Source organism: Echeneis naucrates, chromosome 2, assembly GCF_900963305.1.
Source record: "Echeneis naucrates chromosome 2, fEcheNa1.1, whole genome shotgun sequence".
Lineage (NCBI taxonomy): Eukaryota > Metazoa > Chordata > Actinopteri > Carangiformes > Echeneidae > Echeneis > Echeneis naucrates.
Window position 1 is genome coordinate 1617727 of NC_042512.1, and position 24581 is coordinate 1642307.

The window sequence follows — 24581 nt, forward strand, 5'->3', positions numbered from 1 at the left end:
CCTGTGTAGTCATCCTACCAAATTACCAAAGTGAACACAAGTGTACATGTGATGACAAAACAGCAGCCATTGAAGTCCACTTAAAGGCAAACTCCTAATGTTTTGGCCTCTTTTTTTAAACTCACGTCAAGACATCATAATGAAGTTACGTCAAGTACATATAGAGCAGGTCTAGACCAAACTCTTATTAAAATAATTTTGACTTTTATTTTGAGAGCAGGAAGAAGGATATCCAATCATCTCATCTGCCACACCATACAGGGAATGTAGCTCAGTGGTAGAATGTGTGCTTTCCATGTATGAGTCCTTTGGTGCAATCCCCAGCATTGCTAAACAAGCACAGGAAGTACTTATTTGTACTAATATGACATGGGTGTCATTCCCATTCTGAAGTGTCCAAGGTGCTGGATTAAGGCTCCACTCTCTTCGGAGGTGTGGGTTTGAATCCCACCACTGCCAGTTGCCTCCACTCCTCTGGATCCTGCATACAACATCAGTTGAGTGTGACGACTGAGTTCTCAGTTTAACACATGATGGATTCTAGGTCTCCCACATGAATACCTTTTATACCATGCATGCCGAAATGAGAGATAAAAAGCTTGTAGGAAATGCCAAAGGTGCCACAGTTTCTACTAACAGTTGATTGAGGAATCAGAGGAATTGAAAACTGAATCACATCAGTGGAGGTGCGGTGATTTTCTGTTTGCAGAAACAGGCCCTGTGAGCAGCTAAGCCACAGAACATCTTTATGACATTCTACAGCTACGATCAAAAGGCTTGTTGGGGAAATCCTTTCACTGTTTCACTCAAGTCCACAGCACTCTGCTCAGTTTTTTAGTTTTCAGCTGATCAGTAGCTGTGGATGGACCTGGTATCTGCTATATGGAGCTTTGCTTGGTTTGCATAGCTGCCTTCCAAGCAGTTGACCTGGGTTTGATTCCCGGCCATTGCAGTTCAACTGTGTGTCTACAATTTAACTTTGTGTTTTTCATGTTTGTTTTCCTTCCAGAAATCCTGAAATCCTGTAGATCTCAGGCCAATAGTGCCAAAGTCCTCCAGCTACAGACCTGTAACCCGTCCTCACCACAGCTGTACATCTGTTACACCCTGTAGTTGTCTCGGGGAAAGGGAAGCTTATTGTCATATAGTGATGGGATGGCTCCATACTCCAGAACATCCCTGTGAACCCGGTCATACACCTTCTCCAGATCAAATCTTGGGGTTCCACATGTCCACTATAATTCCAGTGGATAAGACAAACCACTTCCATGGGTGGACTCAAACCATCATCCTTTCAGTGAACAGCTGAACACGCTGACCGATTGCCCCACAGAGACATGATGTTGCAGCCTGCTGTTCCAACTACAAACAGCAACAAGTGAACTAAACACAGCAGGTCTCTGGTGGGCTTCACATCCTTTCAGTAAACAGCTGATCACATTGATAATTGTGTCACAGAGTGGAGTCGCCCCCTGGTGGTCATTAGATAGACTGCAGGTGGAAGTCTCAGTACTTTTTAACCTGCTCATCCACTTTTATAGAAAGTTTATGGTCCTTAACTTATCAGATACAACAATAACACAAAGCTAAAGTGATCAGTCCAGGGACACTTCTGTGGGTATGCACTCAACCATTTGAAGCAAACGTGAACAAGTGTGACGTATTCATCTGTGTAGCGTTGGAGATCAATGAAAGATGGGAAATGCCTTTGATGCCTTTCAATTACTATTGTAACAATGTCATCTTCACATATAACAAACTTTGGATAGTGAACAGCTAGCTGTTGCTAAAACACCATTAGCAGAGGATGGTTTCAATCCATCGACCTCTGGGTTATGGGCCCAGCACGCTTCTGCTGCGCCACTCTGCTCATAGCTAGCTGAGCTGCAGCATATAAACTCGAATCCCATCTCTGTGGAATCTGCGTAGGAATGCCATTCCTTCCTTTCTTCAATCACCAGGACAGCAGATATTATCAGTGATATGGGGGGTGGGGGATAAGGAAGTAGTTTGAAAGTCACAAATGTTACCTTAACTTGAGCACTAACTTGACTGTTGAATTCAGTGCTACTTGTTGGGGCAGTGCTGACTGACAAAGACAACAACATCTTCTTAGAATACAATACTGATCATTTCAATTATGAAACACAGACGACTTCCTTTTGTACAAGTGCTTCTCTTTGCGGTTGTCCTGGATGGTATTAAAACCAGTTTTGATAGATTTCTTCAGATCAGCTGAGTGAGTGAATTTTTCATCAACATTTCCCGAACTGAAGCACAGACTTCTGTTCTGAGAGTCTCATGCAGATGTGAAAGGAATTTTAGTGTGGGTGGCCAAAAGTCGACCAAAATACCTTTGTCCCCAAACACACCTTGCTGCGGTAGATGTGAAAGAAAAGCAGTTTCTGTCAGAAGTGGGATTTGAACCCACGCCTTCAGGGGAGACTGCGACCTGAACGCCAGCTGCAGAAGGATCGTTTGACCTGCCACAAGAAAATGGCAGAAAGATGTTGTTGACAGCCTTTTGGACACACAACCAGTCAGCAAACCTGAGCTTGAACCTCACTCAGGAACCACCTCAGATGCCAAAACCCGGGATTGAACCAGGAACCTTTAGATCTTCAGTCTAACGCTCTCCCAACTGAGCTATTTCGGACAACCCCAAAGAGAATCACTTGTGCACAGGAATGCATTTGAGTCATGGCTCCCAACTAACCTGCTGCAGAAAATAGTCATCAATGTCGATCTTTGATCTTTGATGACCTAAAAGTTCTCCCCTTCAGAAAAAGTGTTTCGTTGGCGCTAATGACTTGTTGGTCGAGGGGTATGATTCCAGATACTGCAGCCAGGGCCTCAAACCCTCAGTCTTCTCATCCAAAGTCAGACACCTTGTCCCGCCAACTGAGATCAGATCAGATCAGATCATAATACAGAAGTTGATGGATTGAAACCCTCCTCTGCTATTCTAACACACTGGCTGAATGTCATTTATCACTTTCTCCAGTAATGTATACAGTTGTCACTGTGCTGCTCCTGACTCAGTGATGCTGTTGGATGCTTATAGGGCCGCCGTTCTTAAAGTGTGGGCTCCACCCCACTGGTGGGGAATAGAGACATGACAGGTGGGGCTTTGTTAATGCCTTTCTTTATGGACAACAAAGATCAGAAATTCAAAACAAAACACCCCCACACACACAAAAAGTCATCAGTAACACTTAAGACAGAACAGGTCCTTTCCTTTCAGCTCACTTTTAAGTTTTATTTTATTTAACATTTTCTAGCAAAAGAAAAAAAACACAGAAGCACACATTCACCATATAAGAAGTGGAGACGGTTTGGCTCCATCAATGACATCCCTCGACACTGGAACCTCGAGCCAGCGCCTTTGATAAAGATCAGCTAACAGTCCTGTGGTTCCATGGTGTAATGGTTAGCACTCTGGACTTTGAATCCAGTGATCCGAGTTCAAGTCTCGGTGGAACCTCTGTCTTCTGATTTTGTGGGATAGTGACTACAAGTAACAATAACTCCACTCCACCCAAAACAGTGATCCACCCCTGAGCAGAGAGGAGGCTTCATGAAACAGCTTCTCTTTTCACCTGCTGCAGCAGCTCAGAGCCTCTGTGGTTCAGTAAAGGTCCAAAGAGGATGTAGCTCAGTGGTAGAGGACATGTCATATTGTGAATGAAGCTCACAGGACAGTCATGGTCACATACTCTTCTCTCCTCCAAACCTTTGAGGTTTCCTGTCTCAATCTGATGGTCATTTGATTTAGGCTCCATGAGTGTGACTGAGTGTTTTGTTTCCTTCCTCTACAATAGAGAGTGAGAACGTGTTGGAAAAACATGTGACGTGCTTCTTCTGTGAGGTGATGATCAGGGATCGCCTCTCTGTTCAGCTTCATTGGCTCGTACAGTCATTTCCCAGATGATCTGTCAGTGAGGATTCCACAAAACTACCATTGCTCTTGCTTCAGTTGCCAAGATACTGCAACTAACCTCACACAGCTCCATAGTGTAACAGTTCACACCACTAATGACTGAAGGTCAACAGATGGGCTCCTCCGGGATTTGAACCCAGGACCTCTCGCACCCTAAGCGAGAATCATACCCCTAGACCAACGAGCCATGTGGTGTTTGTTTGGCAATCATCATGTAGCATAGCACATTTATCATACAGGAAGACCGTAATGTTTAAGGTGGAGTCAGAGACACATTAGAACATAACAAGAGTGCAGGAAGCTCAAGTCTGCTCCATTTAAGCTCAAATCTGTGAAATGCCATGCCATGCCAAATGACATGCCCAAACAAACTCTGCATGTCCAAATCCCCCTCCCCCTCCTGAAACATACACACAAACGGTAACTACACAGAAATAAACATCGGTTGTTGATATTGGCCGTTTTACTCATCGGACTGATGCTGATGTGTTACAGAATTACCAGCATCAGCTGATACATTGTGCATACCGACATCAAACCTTTGAGAAAGTGACACACAACTATGAAGAGCACACGACACAGACGTGGTTTCAGAGACAAACTGCAGAGAAACTGGCAGTACTGATGCTGAACACACATTTAGAACAAAAAACACACAAAAAAAGTCATCGTTAACAGCCTGTATGGAGTCTAAAGGAAAAGAGGAGAGAACATGTCACACGCTGTTATGACTCTTACCAAAGTTTGTCTTCCGTGAAAACCTGTCAGTCACCAAATTTCCTTCTGCTAAACACAGCACCAACCACTAAATTACTGTTCCTCTTATCCAGATACTGCGGGTAAACGCTGTAATACAGGAAGTGATGGTTTGTTTCAGTGATGAGCAGGAACTCCACTGAGAGTGAAGCTCTGCTGGGGTTTGAATGCAGGATGACCTTCCTCAAAGGTTTGAAGTGATGTGTGAGTCTGAAGAGCTGCTGCCTTTGATACATCACCTGATGATGTCACCTGATGATGTCACAGTACTCACAGAATGAAACTCCTCCTTTGAAGCTGCTTTGAAGAATTTCAAAAAATCAAATTTGATTCAGATGTAAACACAAAGGCTGCCCCACTGTCACCATTCAGAGCAGCTGAGAAGATTATTGATCATTCATTGATTATTGATGATCAGCTCAGAACCAAACAGTGTATCTTTCATCCAAACCCTGACAGTTTCTCCACACAGGAGGTGTTTCAGGTGTCTGGTTCCTCCATTTAAACTCAAATCTGTGAAAAACTTGTGACATGGCCAAACCCCCCTCCCCCTCCTGAAACATACAAGTGTTCACCGACACAGACGTGGTTTCAGAGACAAACTGCAGAGAAACTCAGAAACTCAGAAACTCTGAGTCTTTCTCTCAGTGAACTTTTGTGCTCCTCAGAATTGACTGACTGACCCGACTCCACTGGGTTGAAATAACTGGATCTTTTTTTTTCTCGGTTGTCGTGGTGACAGGACTCCATAGATGATGGCCTTGATAGAGGTTGTGCACGTGTGCAACTCAAGCTGAACATAATCAGAGTTGATTGAACCAACTAAGATCAGCTGTTCTGGAACCAGATACTCAGATTAAGTCAACTCAGAGTTCAGGGAGAAACTCAAAGTTCGTTTGAACTCCTACGTGGAATACTTTATAGAAAATTCCAGCTTGCCACATCAAAAAACAAGATTATTTTACTGAGGACAAAGAAAAAGGCAGACTCACTTGTAGAGCTGCTGGTAAAACATGGACAGTCTGAGATTGCTCGGACATCCTGACTGCACAAAAGAGAGAAATTTCAGGATGCCTGCTTGGCTCCTGGCCCAGTTTGGTTCTTTCTTCTGTCTGCAGAACTCAAAGGTATCTGGCATGACCATGATTGTCTTTGGAGCCTCATTAACAGTGTGCACTCTACTGTGGAGGTCATGAGAAAAAGTGGGAGGAGTCTTTGACCTCATTCGAACCTTTCTGACATATAGATTTCTTTTTTTTTTTTTTTTGTTGCACTCTGGTGAAAAGTTTATTCCAGGAGTAATCCACAGACTGACAGAAGGTCAGCCAGCTGCTCCAGCTGAGGCATCACTCCTCAGGTTACTGTCTTATATGTCCTGCACGCTGACCGATTGCATCACAGGAGCCTGTGGAGTGAGTCTGCCAACACACATCACAGGATACATCCAGCAACAGGAAGGTTCTGGAGCTGACCTGCTCTGGGGATCTAGTTTCCTGGTGCTGTAGCTTAGCTAGTCAAAGTGCTGGTCTAGTAAACAGGTTCAAATCCCAGCAGTGCCTTGTTGTAAATGTTGGAGAAACAACATGGCTAAGTTTCCCCGTCTTGATTAGAAATTTCCGGAACTGTTTGTGAAGGTGCTGCTGGCTAACAGGAGTATTATATTTTAGAAGTAAAGTATTCCCTTTTTCAGCTATTCCACTGTTATGTTTAAAATGCAAAGTACCTTTTTAACCAACATCAAAATACTGGAACCACCGTGCTGTGGCTCGCCCCGTCCGGGCGTGTGTGGTCGGGGGGAGCCGGCCTCGCCGCTGTGAGGCAGGACCCTAGCTGGTGGCTCTGTGCCACTGTGCTCTGTTTGTGTTGTCCGGTTTGTGCCCAATGGCCCTGGGGTCCTTTTGTTGGCCCCTCTGTTCGAGGCCTCGTTGGCGCAGCAGGCAGCGCGTCAGTCTCATAATCTGAAGGTCGTGAGTTCGAGCCTCACACGGGGCACTTCTTTAGTTAATAATGAGGAGTTAGTGGTTGGGTCTACAAGCTCAGTTCTTTTAACACTCTCTGGTTAACATGTTTCAATGATATCTTTGGACCGTCTACGGACCATTTCACTGCTCCGCGTGGACAAATATGTGAAGTTTTATAGCTGACCAAGAAGAGACATTTTCTTTGCTCTGCAACGTAACTTTCTGAAAATAACATGTCGGTGGTTGTTTTCAGTTTAATATCTGATACGTCCCCTACCCGGGGACCATATATTAAATAGATTTTTGGAACAGGGAGATGGAATAGGAGCTTGCTCCGTCCACTCCACGCATCGACCTGGTATTGCAGTATCTCCAGGAACGGTCCACTCAAATGGATAAAGCACGTGCGCGCAAAGATGCACAGAAAGTTTGTTGGTGTTTGGTGGGAGTTTGTTGCTGTTAGACATTCATTTGGTTCCTGTTTTCTGGTCAAGTGATATTTTTATGAGCTCTCTTTGGTACCAGAGCATCCCTGTGACCTTACTGTGACCTGTGGATCTCATTTCTGCCAGCCAGAGTCTGTTATGAAAGATAAAATCTGAAAACATTCATGGAATACATAGAAAACAGTATCACAGAGTGACAAATATTTTTAGAACTTTATAGCAAAGTATGTCACAATAAGTAGAAAATATGTTGAAAGACTGACGGCATAGGTCTGACTTTGAGCGATGATTTAGAAAATAATGCTCAAATTTAATTCATTTTCGAAAAACTATAATGGATTACAGTTTAGTTCTTATAAAAGACTTTGATAAAGTGAGTAATTTACAGGTTTAATCCATTTTCAGTTTCAATTATTTTCATGTTACGCCATGTGATGATTTTAGGCATAATACAACAAATTGTCACATAATTTCTGATACCAATGAAAAATCTAAAAACAATATGTTTCTATAAAGATGAGTTAGTCAAGCAAATATCAACCTTTTTTGTGCCTCTTATTTAAATTTTTTACAAAACCCCTTTTTCTGGTATACACGTCACTGACCCAAACACAAATGAATGAGGACAAAAAACAACAAAGCAAAAGTAAAAAAAAAAGACCAAATATGTTAGTTTACTTTTGGTCAACCAGCAAAGATCCTGCAGTCAGCCGCTTCGGTCTTTCTCTTTATAGTCGTCACAACCAAACGGTTTCTCTTCTGTATGGACCTCCATGTATACTTTAAGGCTTTTCTCTGGTTTAAATCTTTTCCCATAAACATCACAGCTGAAGGGTTTCTCTTCTGTATGGAACTTCATGTGTTTGTTAAGGGTTTCCTTTAGTTTAAATCTTTTCCCACAAGCATCACAGCTGAATGGTCTCTCATCTGTGTGGACTACCATGTGTCTGTTAAGGGCTGCCTTTAGTTTAAATCTTTTCCCACAAACATCACAGCTGAAGGGTTTCTCTTCTGTGTGGACTACCATGTGTGTTTTAAGCTTTCCCTTTAGTTTAAAGCTTTTCCCACAAATATCACAGCCAAAGGGTTTCTCTTCTGTATGGAACTTCATGTGTTTGTTAAGGGTTTCCTTTAGTTTAAATCTTTTCCCACAAACATCACAGCTGAAGGGTCTCTCTTTTGTGTGGACCTTCATATGCTTATTCAGGATTTTCTTAAATGAAAATCTTTTCCCACAAACATCACAGCGGAAGGGTTTCTCTCTTGTATGTACTACCATGTGTGATTTAAGATAATCTTGTCGCTTAAACCTTTTGTTATAAAATGAGCAGCCAAACAGTCTCTCTACTGAGTGAACTTGCATATGCTGTTTCTCCCCTGTGTGGGTCTTCATGTGAATCTTCAGATACCACTTTTTTTTAAACATTTCCCCACACTCAGAGCAGCTGATGGGTTTTTCATTGCTGTCACATTTTCTAACATTTGCATCACCTTCATGTATTTTCACATCTGACTGGGCCACTCTGGTTTCATGATAATCATCTTCACTGATTTCAGTATCAGAGGAGTCTGAGACCTCTTCCTCTGGATCTGGATCTGGTTGAAGAGGACTCTGTGGATCACAGCTCCTGGCCGGTTCATTCATCTCTTCATCCTCACTCTTCACCTGAAACGGCCTCACAGGGTTCCTGGTCTCCTCCAGTCCTGGTACCTGGTCCTCCTCCTGTTCCTGTTTAAGGACTGGACTCTCTGAATCCTCCGGATCCGGACTGGAGGTGAACTCAGGAGGAACCTCTTTTTTCACCATCAGCTGCTGAACATCTGGAGGAAACGATTCAATAATGAATCCTCTTTATTAGCTACAATATGAACACAGTTATTCCTCCAGCTGCTTCATTCTACATCTGCCAAATACAGTCCTCAGCCTTTCTCACTCATAAAAACAACCGACCCGTTTTGTGGATCAGGACTCGGGGCTGCAGCAGCTCCAGCTGGCTCCTCTGCCGGTCGATCTCCTGCCTGAAGCCCGAAGCCTCCTCCTCATATCCGGCTACCATTCTGTCCACGGCTGCTAAGATCTCCCGGGAGGCGGCGGCGAGTCTGTCGGTGACAAAACCCCGCAGGACTTCTGCTGTGGACATTTTACCTTGTTCACCTTTCAGCTGAGGAACAAAAGACCATCAGTCCTGTTTGTGTGCAGCAAATATACAGATATTATCAGTATGAGACACTTTATCAAAACATTTCCTATATTATTTTTTTAAACATTGATTCAATGTGGTCATTAACCTGCAATACGCCCTTTAAGGTAACATTTGTGACTTTCTAACTACTGTCTTAACCCTCCACCCTCCATATCATTGATAAAACCTGCTGACTTGTGATTGACCTCTGAAATCACCAACACTACCCCAACAAATAGCACTTACTGCTCTCAGAACAGAAGTCTGTGCTCCAGTTGGGGAAACGTTGGTGACAAATGCACTAATTCAGCTGATCTGAAGAAATGTATTAATTTTTGTTCAAATTTCATCCAGGACAACCCCAAAGAGAAGCACTTTTACAACAGGAAGTCTTCCGTCTTTTTATTTGAAATGATCATTGTTGCATTCTAAGAAGAAGTTGTTGTTTTTGTCAGTCAGCACTGCTCCAACAAGTAGAACTTACTGAATTCAACAGTCAAGTCAGTGCTCAAGTTAAGGTAACATTTGTGACTTTCAAACTACTTTCTTAACCCCCAATTGATAAAATGATAAAACTTCTTGTCCTGGTGATTGAATAAAAGACAGAATTGCATTCCTCGTTTTTTTTTTTGTCCAATTTCCAACCAGGACAACTCCAAAGAGAAGCACTTATGCACAAAGACTTCATCAGTGTCTCTGATTGGAGTGATCCGAGTTAGATCTGAAGAAAATGTGGCTCCAAGACTTACTGTTGTTTTTGTCAATTAACACTGAAAGTGGAAAAAGAGAGCAATTGAATTGATTAAGTCACATTAAGCTTTAATTTTTACCTCACTTAGGATCTTCTCCTCAAGAGTCTTTGCATTAACTTCCCAGTCGTGTCCAATGGACTCCCTTTCAGGCTTCTACCTGAATTTATCTTATACCTGAATGAAACCACTCCCACAGCTGCCTGTTTACTTTGTTTGGGCGGTTTCAATGGTCTTGGTAATGGTTTGTAATGAAGAACACATTTAGTCCATCAGGAACAGACAACGATCCTCTTAAATTCATGAGGACCGTTAGCATATGGTGAGAGGACTGTTAACTGCAGTGATTAGGGATTAGGGTTGTGTTGTTGTGGCTGATCTACAAATTTAAAATAGCAAATCATCATAATTTTTTACTGAATTTCTGAGCAGGACAACCCCAAAGAAAAGCATTTATGTAGAAAGGAATAATTGTAGCTGTCTGAGTTAGAGCTTGCTGTTGTTTTTGTCAGTCAACAAATAGCTGAGCTGTGTAGTTGTGTTGTGTTAGAAACACCAAACATGTCCAGAAAAGACAGACTGTTCTGTGTATTTCCCTGAAGAGTTGCCAGACTGTGTTCACACCATGATTCCTGCCATCACAGTTCAGCTTTTTCATCTTACTTTTGTTATCCTTCCCAAAATTTTATTTGATGGCACAGAGGGACCCCGAGGCACTAACAAAAAAAGGAGGGGGGCCTGAAAGTGTGACTTGGTTCCCATCGTTCATATTAAAGAGCCATTCAAGAGACTCTCTGTGATCAGCTTAGGGTTAGCTGTCATGTTTCTAAAAGCATGTCTGAGGAAACAAAGCGTCAACAAGTGTTCAAGGCAGTGAGTTGGCGCCTCTCACCACTTCCAGTTCAACTTCCAGGCCATGGAAGCAACTATGAGAAGTCATTTCCACTGTGTGCTGTGCTGAAACAGCTCAGTTGGTAGAGTCCCTGGTTCAATCCTGGATTTTAGTACCTGTGGTTTATCTTTAGAAGACTATCTTTTTTAATTAATGAGAGATAAAAAGCTATTTAGGAAATGTCAAGGTGCCAAACAAACCAACAGTTTCTACCAACATTTAATTGAGGAATCAGTTGAATGAGGACAGATGGGAATTAAAGCAAAACAAATTCATCAGTAAGGATCTTACCTAAGAGGGCCCTCAGACAAAGAAGCTGGGTCACAGCACAGCACAGAGGATTTGAACCCACAGATCCAGAAGAGACTGCAGCACAGCCTGCTATGAGCAGAGTGGAGCAGTGGAAGTGTTTTGGGCCCATAATACAGAAGTTGATGGATGGAAACCCTCCTCTGCTGTTCTAACACACTGGCTGAATGTCATTTATCACTTTCTCCAGTAATGTGTACAGTTGTCACTGTGCTGCTCCTGACTCAGTGATGCTGTTGGATGCTTATAGGGCCGCCGTTCTTAAAGTGTGGGCTCCACCCCACTGGTGGGGAACAGAGACATGACAGGTGGGGCTTTGTTAATGCCTTTCTTTATGGACAACAAAGATCATAAATTCAAAACAAAACACCCACACACACACAAAAAGTCATCAGTAACACTTAAGACAGAACAGGTCCTTTTCTTTCAGCTCACTTTTAAGTTTTATTTTATTTTACATTTTCTTGCAAAAGAAAAAAAAAACACAGAAGCACACATTCACCATATAAGAAGTGGAGACAGTTTGGCTCCATCAATGACATCCCTCGACACTGGAACCTCGAGCCAGCACCTTTGATAAAGATCAGCTAACAGTCCTGTGGTTCCATGGTCTAATGGTTAGCACTCTGGACTTTGAATCCAGCGATCCGAGTTCAAATCTCAGTGGAACCTCTGTCTTCTGATTTAGTGGGATAGTGACTACATATAACAGTAACTCCACTCCACCCAAAACAGTGATCCAACCCTGAGCAGAGAGGAGGCTTCATGAAACAGCTTCTCTTTTCACCTGCTGCAGCAGCTCAGAGCCTCTGTGGTTCAGTAAAGGTCCAAAGAGGATGTAGCTCAGTGGTAGAGGACATGTCATATTGTGAATGAAGCTCACAGGACAGTCATGGTCACATACTCTTCTCTCTTCCAAACCTTTGAGGTTTCTCATAATGTGAAGGTGGTAGAGTGGCCGAGCAGTCCAACCTGCTGGATTAAGGCTCAGGTCTCTTTGGAGGCAAATAGTTTCAACTGCCAGCTTGTTATATCTGTAGTATCTAACATTATGAACAAGGCACTGCTGTGATTCAAACCCAGGATCTCCTGTTTAAGAGACAGACACTTTCTGTCTCAAGATCCTGATCGACAGCATTGTTGCGCTTTGCTACATCTGAGCTCAAGATACAAATAAAATAATCTAAAATGGCTTTTATTTTGAAATGCTTTTTTGGCGCGACTGCTCTTGTTCTTTCTGTAGCTCAAAGTGTTAAGGAGTTGAAACGCAGCAAAACATATGAAATGATGAAAATAAAGATTAGAATTCATTTAATTTTTGGTAGGATGACTATGCTGAGTGGATAACTGAGAGATCAGAGTGTTAGACAAGATAAGTACTTCCTGTGCTTCATTAGCAGTGCTGCAGATTGAACCCAGGACCTCATACATGCAAAACACACGCTCTCCCACTGAGCTACATCCCCTGCAGGGTCTGGTAGCATTAGTCATCTTCAGCGTTGATAATGAAGCACATTGTCAGGAGGGACACGTCACAGGCTCCAGTGTTGTGGTATTGGAGGGATCAGAGTGTTGGAGAGCAGAACTCTTTCCTGTGCTTCAGATATGCTGTTTGTTTCTGAGCTGATTGTGAATGATCAATAATCTTCTCAGCTGTTCTGAATGGTGACAGTGGGGCAGCATTTGTGTTTACATCTGAATCACATGTGATTTTGGAAATTCTTTGAAGCAGCTTCAAAGGAAAGACTTTTATTCTGTGAGTACTGTGACATCATCAGGTGATGTATCAAAGGCAGCAGCTCTTCAGACTCACATCACAATCAGTTTTGTGTCTTATTTGGCTCCATTTGGTGGAAGCTGTGAATTGCAGGATTCAGGGGGAATACATCCATACATACATCTTCACTGAAATAATGACACCTGTGAGAAAGCTCAAAGCTGTGTCCAAAGGTTTGGAGGGGTGAATGGCAGAAAGATGTCTTTGAAGCCATTTGGACACACAACCAGTCAGCGTGCAGCATTCAACCTCACAATATTTCATGTGGTTGTGGTTGAAAGACGAGGCAGAATATTGGAAATGTAACTTTGGGTCTAAAAAAAACAGCTTATCGCCCAACGTGGGGCTCGAACCCACAACCCTGAGATTAAGAGTCTTATGCTCTACCGACTGAGCTAGCCAGGCTGCTAGAAATGCCAAACATCCTCCAAAAAAAAAAAAAAAATGTGCAAAAAATAATTTCAAAATAAAAGCCATTGTCTACGTTGCTCATGTTCGGTCATAAATCCAGCCACATGAGTTCCCATAACCAGTTTCATTAAAAAAGGACTGTGATTTTGCACCTTTACATGGAATGGTGGTATAGTGGTGAGCATAGCTGCCTTCCAAGCAGTCCCATCGAATCCCATCACTGCCAATTACCCCAGCAGTGCTTCGCTCTCAGTAGAGTTCCTGCTCGTCACTAAAGCAAACTGATGAAAACCATCACTTCCTGTATTACAACTTTTACCTGCTCTATCTGGTCAAGAGAAACAGTCATTTAGTGGTTGGTGCTGTTTTCAGCAGATGGAAATTTGGTGATTGACCATTTTTCACAGGCGACAAACTTCAGTAAGAGTCATGATGTTCAGGCACTGATGTTGGCGACATAACATGATGGGCTTGTCTTGGATTTGAATCCAGGAATTCGCACTCTAAGTGAGAATCACACCCCTAGACCAACGGGCCATCAGCAAGAAGACGAGAAGCAACATTTGATGAAATAATACGTTTTGATGATGGTTGGAAACGGCTTTTTATAGTTTATCACTTGTTAGGATCCCCGTTAGCTGTCACTGAGGCAGCAGCTACTCTTCCTGGGGTCCAAATGAAAACGCACATCTGCAGTCAAACAGGTTCAGGTAGATGCAGAGTTGGTTTGTTCATGTTAACTACCTGTTAAGACTCTACCACCCTTAAAATGAACAGAACCCTAATTAATGTCAGTGCCTGCTATTTCATGTCAAAATGGCTGCTGCAGTGGAAAAAAATAATATTGTGGTCACCCTGCCAGGAGCATATTATAAATTCAATAAAATACATCACCATACCATGTTTTAGGACTGAGTATTATAATAGTAAGGAGCTGTAAATTATTTTACAGGAAGGACACCGTGGAAATTTACTGAAAACCCTGCTGCCAGTATTTTACTGTGAATTTACAGGATAATTGTTTACAGTGTAGGGGCTGCCTGACTAAAAATAAAAACTGTGGAGTGGCAGGGTGCCATCCAGTGACTGTGAAGTTCATACCATATGATCCAGTTTTGTTGTTGCTTCTGTCTGCAGAACTCAAAGGTATCTGGCAGGACCACATTTGTCTTTGGAGCTTCATTCACAGTGTGCACTCTGTGGTGGAGAGATCAAAGACTCCTCCCATTTTTTCCCATGAACTCCACAGTAGAATGCACACTGTGAATGAAGCTCCAAAGAGAAACGTGGTGTGCTCTGCTCGGGTTCAAATCCCGGACGAGCCCTTAGTGTTGCATCGCCAACATCGGTGCCTGGCCATTGTGACTCTTACCAAAGTTTGTCTCCTGTGAAAAGCGGTCAATCACCACATTTCCATCTGCTCAACACAGCAACAACCGCTTTGTCGTGAGTGAGTCTGAAGAGCTGCTGCTTTTGATATATTGCCAGTCAGCAAATAGTATTTGGCAAGGATCATGTAGATCTACATACTGTAGGGTATCATCAAGATCACAGGTTGGTAACATCACCTGTGAGCAGAAAATCCAAAAAATCCCGACCCGAACACCAGAGGAAGGTTAGTTTTTTCTCTACATTATTCACAGAAATGGTCAAAAGCCTTTGATGCTCGTTGAACTTCAGTGGTAGAATTCCTGCGTGCTGCACATGTTTGATTCTCAGCTGATGGTAATGATCCTCTTAACAACATCCAAATGTTAGAAACTCAGTGCTGCCTGCAGTATAAAACACAGCTGCTCTACATGAAAAGTGATACAACTGTGGTCACCTCCTGTCTGTAGTCAGACTCATCACTGTGCTGGATGAGGCCGACAAAAAGAAAGACCTCCTTCGAGCCGGATTTGAACCAGCGACCTAAGGATTTCAGCTGTAAGCCTCTACAGTGCTCCGCTCTACCAACTGAGCTATCGAAGGGAGCTGTTGGTGCACTCAGTCAGTGCGTTCAGCTGTTAACCGAAAGGATGGTGGTTCGAGCCCACCCAGGGATGATCTTTGTTTAATTCACTGGTATTATAGTTCACACATGGAAGAACGGAGGATTTTTACGTTGATGCTCAGTTATCTCCATCTAGTGGACAGATGGTAGAAGTTGATTCCTGAAAAGAGGAAGTGACTTTTCCTCAGATCAAACTGTTGAAGGAGAACGAGCAGCTTCTTCCTCACTGACTCACTCAACCTCTGTCTCCTGGGTTTGGATTGTACATCACAGTGGTGCTGTGGCTTAGTTGGTCAAAGCGCCTGTCTAGTAAACAGGAGATCCTGGGTTCAAATCCCAGCAGTACCTATTTTAACGTTGTTGAGATAAACTCATGTAACTTCTTCTGCAGGAGTTCCATTAAAACTCTCTGACCAATCAGGTAACTGCGGAGTCTTCATGTCTCCCTTTGGAACATCCTGACGTTTTGTGGAAGAGATTAAACCAAACCAGATACTATCCAACAAAAACAGCTGAGGACAGTGCTGTGGACTTGTGAGGAGCACAAGTGTTGACCTCTCGCACCCTACACATTCAAACCCCAGCAGTGCTGTGGTTCATACTGTACAGTATGTTTTCAGTCAGACCTGCTGATCTGCAGTGATGGGCTGTGTGTGCCCCCTGCCAAACACTGCATGTTTTCACATGGGGGTGGGGGGGGCTGAAATTACAAAGGGAGAAAGAAAAGACAGAGGGAGGCTTGTCACTGTAAATTACTGTGATGAGTGCTGATTCTCTCAAATAAGAATATGTTGTACAAACCAAATCAATTAAACGGCTTTGCTTTGTCGTGACACCCAAACATTTGGACACAACTTTCTGACGGGCTGTCATTAGTCTGACTAAAGTTTTCCGAGCGTGAAAAGCGGTTAATCACCAAATTTCCTTCTGCTGAACAAAGCTGTAATAAAGGAAGTGATGAGCAGGAACTCCACTGAGAGCGAAGCACTGCAGGATGTCTTGTAGCCAACAACAGAAGTGCCACTGCAGCACTCTGCTGCTCAACTCTCAGTATTACAGATATGACAGACAACATTCTCCGCGTTTTCCTGTTAATCAGTGCTGCTGAAAAACTCATGTCTCATAATGGGACATCCAGTGTGTATAAACAGCAGTGGATGGTTTCGATCCATCGACCTCTGGGTTATGGGCCCAGCACACTTCCACTGTGCCACTCTGCTCACTATGTTCAGGTTGCAATTTCCTCTGGAGTTTTGTGTAATTTTTGTCAATTTTGTCAATTTTTGTCAAATTTCTGTCAAAGCGGCTGTGGTGGTTAAAAAGTACTGAGATTTCCACCTGCAGTGTATCAAATGACCACGAGGGGGCAGCTTGGAAAATGAAGTCAGATCTTATTGAAGAGCATCAGACTTTTAATCTGAGGATCCAGGGTTCAAGTCCCTGTTCAGGTGCTGCAGCTTCTTCCCAATGCCTGTTTTTTTTGTCATCACATGTACCTTTGGGTTTATGACGAGGTGGCCGAGTGGTTAAGGCGATGGACTGCTAATCCATTGTGCTCTGCACGCATGGGTTAGAATCCCATCCTCGTCGGTGTTCAGCTGGCTTTAGTCTGTCTGAGTTGTACCCTGCTGTTGAGCAGATTGAATTGTGGTGATTGCCCTTTTTTAACAGGAGACAAACTTTGTTAAGAGTCACGATGGTCACTACACTACAGAAACTGCATGCACTCATTCATTTGAAGCGAACGTGAGAGTGTGACGTATCCATCTGTGTCGCGTGGGGCATCAATGAAAGGCAGGAAATGCCTTTGATCTCCAGTGACGTCACACAGTCTCGTTGTGGAGTTATTCGGTGTTGATTCTGCAAAAATGGTCCAGTGCGGTGAAATGGTCCATAGAAGTCTAATATCACCGAAACATGTTAACCAGACAGTGTTCAAGGATTTGAGGTTTAAAACACTAAATTCTCATTATTAACTAAAGCTGTGTCTGTTATATCTATAACAAAAAAAGACCAATTCACTTGTGGAGCTGCTGGTAAAACAGGGACAGTCTGAGATTGCTTGGACATCCTGACTGCACAAAAGAGAGAAATTTCAGGATGCCTGATCCAACAAACATTTGGCTCCTGGCCCAGTTTGGTTCTTACTTCTGTCTGCAGAACTCAAAGGTATCTGGCAGGACCATGATTGTCTTTGGAGCTTCATTAACAGAGTGAACTCTACTGTGGATGTCATGAGAAAAAAGTGGGAGGAGCCTTTGATCTCTTTGATGTCATTAGAACCTTTGTGACAGACCTTTGTGTTTTCTTCCTCTACGATAGAGACACAAACTGGCAGTACTGATGCTGAGCTGCTTAAAGTGTCTGTCTTGTAAACAGGACATTCTGCATTCAAACCCCAGCAGTGCTTCGCTCTCAGTCAGAGTTGACCTCACCCGAAGTACCCCATAACTCTTGCCAAATGACTTTTTATGACCTGCTTGTTTTGACCTACATTTCCAATATTCTGCCTCGTCTTTCAACCACACCACAACCACATGAAATATTGTGAGGTTGAATGCTGCACGCTGACTGCTTGTGTGTCCAAATGGCTTCAAAGACATCTTTTTGCCATGAACTCCTCCAAACCTTTGGACACAGCTTTGAGCTTTCTCACAGGTGACACAGGTGTGCTGTATTCAGGCTCCAGTCTCTTGGCGTGGGTTGAAATCCCACCACTGCCAGGTCATCTCTCTCTCTGCCATTATTTAATATATTATATTTATAATATAATAATATACATTATATTATAATATATATATATGATATTTATGATATATGTATAGAAATACCAGAACGAAAGACAAAGAATTAATCAGTGTCTCTGATTGGAGTAAATCAATAGATTCTGTAACTGAAGTCATCTAACGTCTAAGAAGACATCAATTCTATGACTTGTTGTGTTTGGTAGGAAACACAGCACCAAGAAATAACACTATTAAATTCAAAACTCAAGTAAACGTTGAGGTTGCGTAGTTAATTGCGACTTTCACTTTGTGGTGGCAGTTATGGCTCCCACCAAACCTGCTGTTGCCTTTGTCAGTCAGCACTGCCTCAACAAGTAGCACTTAGTGAATTCAACAGCCAAGTCAGTGCTCAGGTAAGCTGAAGTCTTGTGAAGAATGTGGGCATCGATCCCACTACCTCTCACATGCTAAGCCAGCGCTCTACCATTTGAGCTAATTCCCCTGTACTGGCATGCTAGCATGCAAGCTAGCAGCATGGTGGCTTCGTTTGTCACATTTGCTCCCTTTGTGTCTGACAGAGATGCTGCACCTTCCCATTGCTGGTTGTACTCCTGTGATGTGTGTTGGCCAATTCATTTCAAATGTTTCTAAATCTGTCAGAAGGTCATTTCCCATCTGTGTTCTTTGATCTTATGGTTAGCAGTGTGGACTATGAATCCAGTCATCTGAGTTCAAATCAGTGGAACCTCTGCCATCTGATTCAGTGTTATAGTGATTAAGAATAACACCCAAAACAGATGCTCACCGACCTCTGTGGTTAGGTAAAGGTCCAAAGAGGATGTAGATCAGTGGTAGATGTTCATCAAAACAAAAGGCCACTCAAGGCAGAACCGCTGCTCAGTCTAACATTCAGACAACAAATTGACAACAAACATGACGAGGTGGCCGACGACTCTCTCCTTCATTGCTGATAGATACATTAATGTGAGCAGTTAACTATCCGTCTATTCACACACAGTCCAGGTCGCTGCATGCTGAGGTGGTTTGTAGTCTCCAGACTAGAGAAACAGTAGTTTAGTGTTTGTTGCTGTGTTGAGCAGATGGAAATTTGGTGATTGCCCTTTTTTAACAGGAGACAAACTTTAGTCAGAGTCATGATCGTCAGAGGCCAACCCAGCGCATCATACATGCAAAGCATGTATGAGGCATGTTCTGCCTTGAGTGGCCTTTTGTTTTGGTGAACGTCCTACCACTGAGCTACAGCCGAACACGCTGACTGATTGACACTGACAAACCACTTTACCATCAACCTCAGCTGCAGTATACACATTACACTTCCATTAACAGATCCTCTGTATATACATGTACTTCAGAGTGGTTCTGTGGCTTAGCTGGTCAAAGCACCTGTCTTGTAAACAGGAGCTCCTGGGTTAAAATCCCAGTAATGCCTTGCGCATAATGTTAAATGTTATAGATCTAACAGACACAGCTTTGGTTAATAATGAGAATTTAGTGGTTTAAACCTCAAATCCTTGAACACTGTCTGGTTAACATGTTTCGGTGATATTAGACTTCTATGGACCATTTCACCGCACTGGACCATTTTTGAAAAAGCAAACTCCTAATGTTTTGGCCTCTTTTTTTAACTCACGTCAAAACATCATAATGAAGTTACGTCAAGTACATATAGAGCAGGTCTAGACCAAACTCTTATTAAAATTATTTTGAGAGCCGTGGTGAGGAGGGATTCCAGGTCAGTATCTGGAGGATTTTGCAGATGATGTGCTCCTTTCAGCACCATCAGCCTGAGAACGACAGCACTCATTGGATCGGTTCACAGCTGAGTGTGAAGCAGCAGTGGAGCAGTGGAAGAGTGCTGGGCCCAAAACCCACCTCTGCTGAGGCAGTGATGCAAATAACAAACTACATTCTACATTGATCAACTTGCTGATTACTGCCACTACACGTTGATGTTACGACAGTTGCACTGCCCCTTTCCTCCACTTTGGTTTCACCAGAGCCATTAAATATGTTATAACCTGTAATACATAACTTCCCAACCACGAAGGGACTCGAACCCTCAGTCTTCTGATCCGAAGTCAGACGCCTTGTCCATTAGGCCACGTGTGAAAAAGTGTAATTCACATTTTATACAGATTTTTCATCCACTTTGGAAGAGTTTGGATCACAAATTTTGCAAAAGGCTTTCTTTGTCAGGAGGGGGATTCGAACCCACGTCTCCATTCAGAGACCAGAACACCCTTTAGTGCAGGTAGGAGTTTACCTTGAGTCTGGCGCCTTAGACCACTCGGCCATCCTGACAGGCAGACTGTTTGAATTGAATTTGAATTACTTCCATGTGACAAGTGGAGATATGCTACGCTCTACTCTGCATTGCCATCATATTGGAGGTGGGTTTGGCTGTGCAGTCAGCATTGGTGGTTCAGTGGTAGAATTCTCGCCTCCCATGCGAGAGGCCTGGGTTCAATTCCCGGCCAATGCAATGGTTGCTACTCTCCATGAAAAGCAGCAGTCAGCTCTGCCTGGATACAACAGTGGTCAGGGCTGTATGTTTATACTGAAACACTGACAGGTCTCGTCCTTCTCCCTCTTTTACTTACTCTGGGTTCCAGGCCTCGTTGGTGCAGCAGGCAGTGTGCCAGTCTCATAATCTGAAGAACGTCAGCATGTCGTGTTCATGGAACAGACCCTGGCTTCAGGTTTGTAGACAGATTAAATTTGTTCTCCAAAGAACAGAAAAATTATGAGACACGTCAGGAGTTTTTCAGCAGCACTGATTAACAGGAAAACATGGAGAATGTCATTTATCGCTTTCCTCAGTAATGTGTACTGTTCTGCTCCTGACTCGGTGATGCTGTTGAATGGTTATGTGTATTATGTATTTAATGTCCTGTTGTCAGTTTATCGTCTGTTCCATCATCTCTACCAGCACTTGACTGGATCCATCTTGATCACTGAGCTACATCAGAACAGGAAAAGGTCAGATCCTGATATAATCTTGCGAATCCACAAGTATGCCTTTCTTTGTTTGTGTACCAACAGTCTGAGCTCTGGTTCTGACTTTGTTTTGATGAACCTCATTATTTACACACAGCACATTCAGGACATTAATGTGACAGTTTATTTTATGAGAAAGAAACTCTGGCAAGAGTCACAATTGTCAGCCACGTACGTTGAGGGTATTTTAAGATCCAAAATACATCCTATCTTATCTGCGTGGTGCTGTGGCTTAGTTGGTCAAAGCGCCTGTCTAGTAAACAGGAGGTCCTGGGTTCAAATCCCAGCAGTGCCTCATTGATCAAGTTTAAGGTTGTTAAACTAAATTAACTGCATGGTCTTCATGTCTCTCTTTGGAGCATCCTCAAGTTTTGTGGAAGAGGTGAAACCAAACCAGAAACTATCAGCTGAGTAGAGTGCTGTGGATTTGAGCCGGTAACAGGCTGAATGATCTCAATGCAGATAAAGGTTGTGTATGTTGGCTGGTTAAAGCAGCCTGTGTTTAAATCCCAGCAGTTCCTTGTTGCTAAAGTCAGATGTTGTAGAAACAAATTACTTTTGGGTTTTTATCAGCTGTAGGTTACAACATGATAAGCACATGATAAGCACTTCCTGTGCAAAAGGCCACTCAAGGCAGAGCAGTCTAGACGTGCTCTATATGTACTTGACGTAACTTCATGATAATGTTTTGACGTGAGTTTAAAAAAAGAGGCCAAAACATTAGGAGTTTGCCTTTAAGTGGACTTCAATGGCTGCTGTTTTGTCATCACATGTACACTTGTGTTCACTTTGGTAATTTGGTAGGATGACTACACAGGATAAATTGCTCCAAGCTGAGTGGATAGTTGAGAGATCAGGGTGTTGCACAAGATAAGTACTTCCTGTGCTTCATTATCAACGCTGAAGATGACGGGGATTGAACGCAGGGCCTCATACATGCAAAGCATGCACTCTACCACTGAGCTACATCTACATATGGAAGACCATTTTTTCAAGTAATTCAAATTCAAGTAACTGCTGGATGTAAGATCATATCACATTATGCACAGCTTGGGCTACTGGCAGTGGTGGGATTCGAACCCACGCCTCTGAAGAGACTGGAGCCTAAATCCAGCGCCTTGGACCGCTCGGCCACACTACCATACATTTATATAGAATAAGAACTAAGTAAAGGTTCTCTGACTTAAACAGGTTCATTTCAAAGTTGTTGAGAGATGTGAATTTGAAGCCTTCACTGTGGGACTTTGGAGAAGTGGATGGTGAACAGAACATCCAGCTGAAATAGCTCAGCTGGGAGAGCGTTAGACTGAAGATCTAAAGGTCCCTGGTTCAATCTCCAGGTCCCAGAGTGAGGTTCAAGCTCTGGTTATTGACCTATAGAAGCTGCTTTTCTTTCACCTCTACTGCTGTAAGGAGTGTTTGGGGACAAATGTATTTTGGACTGCTTGTGTGTCCAAAAGGCGTCTTTGACAGCCTTTTGGACACACGCTTTACTTCCACTGCAAAGGAAAACAAGCAAGGTTAATACTGAAGTTTGTTTTCAAGACTGAAGATGTTCCCTCTTCAGCTAGTGCAGTTTCAGTATGGCATTGTTACTATTGTAATGACGTCAGATGCTCCAGCTGAGGCTTGAACTCACAACCTCAGCATCTCTCTGCAGGTTCCTGTCCACCATTTCAGTTAGCAGCCAAACACACTGGCTCATTGCCCCACAGAGACTTAATGACCAGCAGCTGTAGTTACACTATTTAAACCTCAGCTAGTTTCATGTTGGTTCAAACTGATGTTAAGATATTTGACTCTAGCAGTCATTGTTGGTCGATGTATGCTGGATAAGAGAAAGTAGATTAAACACAGCACGTCTCTCAGTGGGCTCCAAAAGACCACTGAGCCATCCTGACATGTGTGTCCAGCTGCCAGTCTCTGATGAGGAACTGCAAAAAATCCTCCAAAAAATTGACAAAAAACACAGACTGTTATGTGTATTTCCTTCTTCAAATCTTTATTTTGGTCATTTAATATGTTTTGATGCGTTTCAACTCCTACAGTTGTGTGCTTCTGAGAGACTCTGTGGCGCAATGGTAGCGCGTCTGACTCCAGATCAGAAGGTTGCGTGTTCAACTCACGTCAGGGTCAGCTCATGTTTGCACTTTTGGTAAACGCTCACATACTCTGTGGTGCAGCAGGACGTGTTTTTCTGATGATCCATTTAATTTCTTCACATCACATTTCACATCACTATTTCCCATTATTTTAGATGGACACACATCACCATTTGATTTTATTTCAGTTTATTTTGAACAATATAAAAAAAAAAAAAGTCAGCAAGTTTTATCAATGATATGGAGGGTGGGGGGTTAAGAAAGTAGTTAGAAAGTCACAAATGTTACCTTAAAGGGCATATTGCAGGTTAAGGGCCACATTGAATCAATGTTTAAAAAAATAATGCTGGAAAGTGAAGGAGGTAAAATGTCCACAGCAGAAGGGGGGCAGATCATTGGACACGTCATATGAAGGGCTCATCCGGGATTTGAACCCGGCACCTCTCGCACCCAAAGCGAGAATCATACCCCTAGACCAACGAGCCCTTGATAAAGTTTTTTAAATTATTGAAAAAATGTTACTTTTCATTCTGCTCTTTATTCAAGCTTTCTTTATTGACAAGAAAGATCCAACATTAAGAACAGAACAGCTGCACACAAACAAAATAATGATGAACCAGACCAGAGGGTGTGTGCCAACTACAGGGTCATCATGAACCTCTGTTTTGGGTGGTGGTTGGATGTTATTGGTTTTTCTTAATCAATATCAAACTAAATAATGGCAATAAAGGTTAAATAAATAAAGGTTGCAGACCCCTGATCGAGGGGTATGATTCTGACTTTGGGTGCAAGAGGTTCTGTGTGTAAATCCCAGAGGAGCCCCTCATATGATGTGTCCACTGTCTGCAGTTCCACTATTCAAGTGTCAGTAAGTTAGACAACATGAATTCAGGAAGGCTTCTCTGACTTCAACAGGTTCTATTCAATGTGCTCTAACTGCCTATAAATGTCTCACTGGATCAAAAGCTTTGAGCTACGATAGGCTATGTAATTATTAAAGTTTGATTTGTGAAAATAAGCCAAAAAGGCACTTTCACACAGGCCGGTTAGCTCAGCTGGTTAGAGCGTGGTGCTCACTGAGCCATCCTGAGCCATCCTGACACGTGTGTCCAGCTGCCAGTCTCTGGTGAGGAAACAGAAAAGTTAATGCTAGCTTTGGTAGGACAGTGTCAGCTCTCTCTCTCCCACTCTCAACCCAACTGGTCGAGGCAGATGGCCGCCCCCCCGAGCCTGGTTCTGCCCGAGGTTTCTGCCTCTTAAACAAAGTTTTTCCTTGCCACTGGCACCAAGTGCTTGCTCATCGGGGATCTGTTGAGTC

At 43.0% G+C, this 24581-nt stretch overlaps 15 non-coding genes and 1 pseudogene across 15 annotated transcripts; 9 read left to right on the forward strand and 7 right to left on the reverse strand.

The window, feature by feature from the left end:
* Positions 1-2583: 2583 nt before the first annotated feature.
* Positions 2584-2656, reverse strand: trnaf-gaa (transfer RNA phenylalanine (anticodon GAA)). Its single transcript has one exon. It is a non-coding gene; the product is annotated as a tRNA-Phe (tRNA).
* A 756-nt stretch (positions 2657-3412) lies between these two features.
* On the forward strand, positions 3413-3484 carry trnaq-uug (transfer RNA glutamine (anticodon UUG)). Its single transcript has one exon. It is a non-coding gene; the product is annotated as a tRNA-Gln (tRNA).
* A 571-nt stretch (positions 3485-4055) lies between these two features.
* trnap-agg (transfer RNA proline (anticodon AGG)) lies at positions 4056-4127 on the reverse strand. The gene has a single exon. It is a non-coding gene; the product is annotated as a tRNA-Pro (tRNA).
* A 2488-nt stretch (positions 4128-6615) lies between these two features.
* trnam-cau (transfer RNA methionine (anticodon CAU)) lies at positions 6616-6688 on the forward strand. The gene has a single exon. It is a non-coding gene; the product is annotated as a tRNA-Met (tRNA).
* Positions 6689-6871: 183 nt separating this feature from the next.
* On the forward strand, positions 6872-7049 carry LOC115058206 (uncharacterized; annotated as a pseudogene).
* A 4787-nt stretch (positions 7050-11836) lies between these two features.
* trnaq-uug (transfer RNA glutamine (anticodon UUG)) lies at positions 11837-11908 on the forward strand. The gene has a single exon. It is a non-coding gene; the product is annotated as a tRNA-Gln (tRNA).
* A 1437-nt stretch (positions 11909-13345) lies between these two features.
* Positions 13346-13418, reverse strand: trnak-cuu (transfer RNA lysine (anticodon CUU)). Its single transcript has one exon. It is a non-coding gene; the product is annotated as a tRNA-Lys (tRNA).
* A 1889-nt stretch (positions 13419-15307) lies between these two features.
* trnay-gua (transfer RNA tyrosine (anticodon GUA)) lies at positions 15308-15395 on the reverse strand. Its single transcript is given in 2 exon segments — positions 15308-15343; positions 15359-15395. It is a non-coding gene; the product is annotated as a tRNA-Tyr (tRNA).
* A 296-nt stretch (positions 15396-15691) lies between these two features.
* On the forward strand, positions 15692-15765 carry trnat-agu (transfer RNA threonine (anticodon AGU)). The gene has a single exon. It is a non-coding gene; the product is annotated as a tRNA-Thr (tRNA).
* A 1160-nt stretch (positions 15766-16925) lies between these two features.
* trnas-gcu (transfer RNA serine (anticodon GCU)) lies at positions 16926-17007 on the forward strand. Its single transcript has one exon. It is a non-coding gene; the product is annotated as a tRNA-Ser (tRNA).
* Positions 17008-20354: 3347 nt separating this feature from the next.
* On the reverse strand, positions 20355-20465 carry trnal-caa (transfer RNA leucine (anticodon CAA)). The gene is made up of 2 exons: positions 20428-20465; positions 20355-20400 (listed from the first exon to the last, which is right to left on the reverse strand). It is a non-coding gene; the product is annotated as a tRNA-Leu (tRNA).
* A 110-nt stretch (positions 20466-20575) lies between these two features.
* trnag-ccc (transfer RNA glycine (anticodon CCC)) lies at positions 20576-20646 on the forward strand. Its single transcript has one exon. It is a non-coding gene; the product is annotated as a tRNA-Gly (tRNA).
* Positions 20647-21382: 736 nt separating this feature from the next.
* trnat-agu (transfer RNA threonine (anticodon AGU)) lies at positions 21383-21456 on the forward strand. Its single transcript has one exon. It is a non-coding gene; the product is annotated as a tRNA-Thr (tRNA).
* A 764-nt stretch (positions 21457-22220) lies between these two features.
* trnal-uag (transfer RNA leucine (anticodon UAG)) lies at positions 22221-22302 on the reverse strand. Its single transcript has one exon. It is a non-coding gene; the product is annotated as a tRNA-Leu (tRNA).
* A 923-nt stretch (positions 22303-23225) lies between these two features.
* Positions 23226-23297, forward strand: trnaw-cca (transfer RNA tryptophan (anticodon CCA)). The gene has a single exon. It is a non-coding gene; the product is annotated as a tRNA-Trp (tRNA).
* A 379-nt stretch (positions 23298-23676) lies between these two features.
* Positions 23677-23748, reverse strand: trnap-ugg (transfer RNA proline (anticodon UGG)). The gene has a single exon. It is a non-coding gene; the product is annotated as a tRNA-Pro (tRNA).
* Positions 23749-24581: the final 833 nt, after the last annotated feature.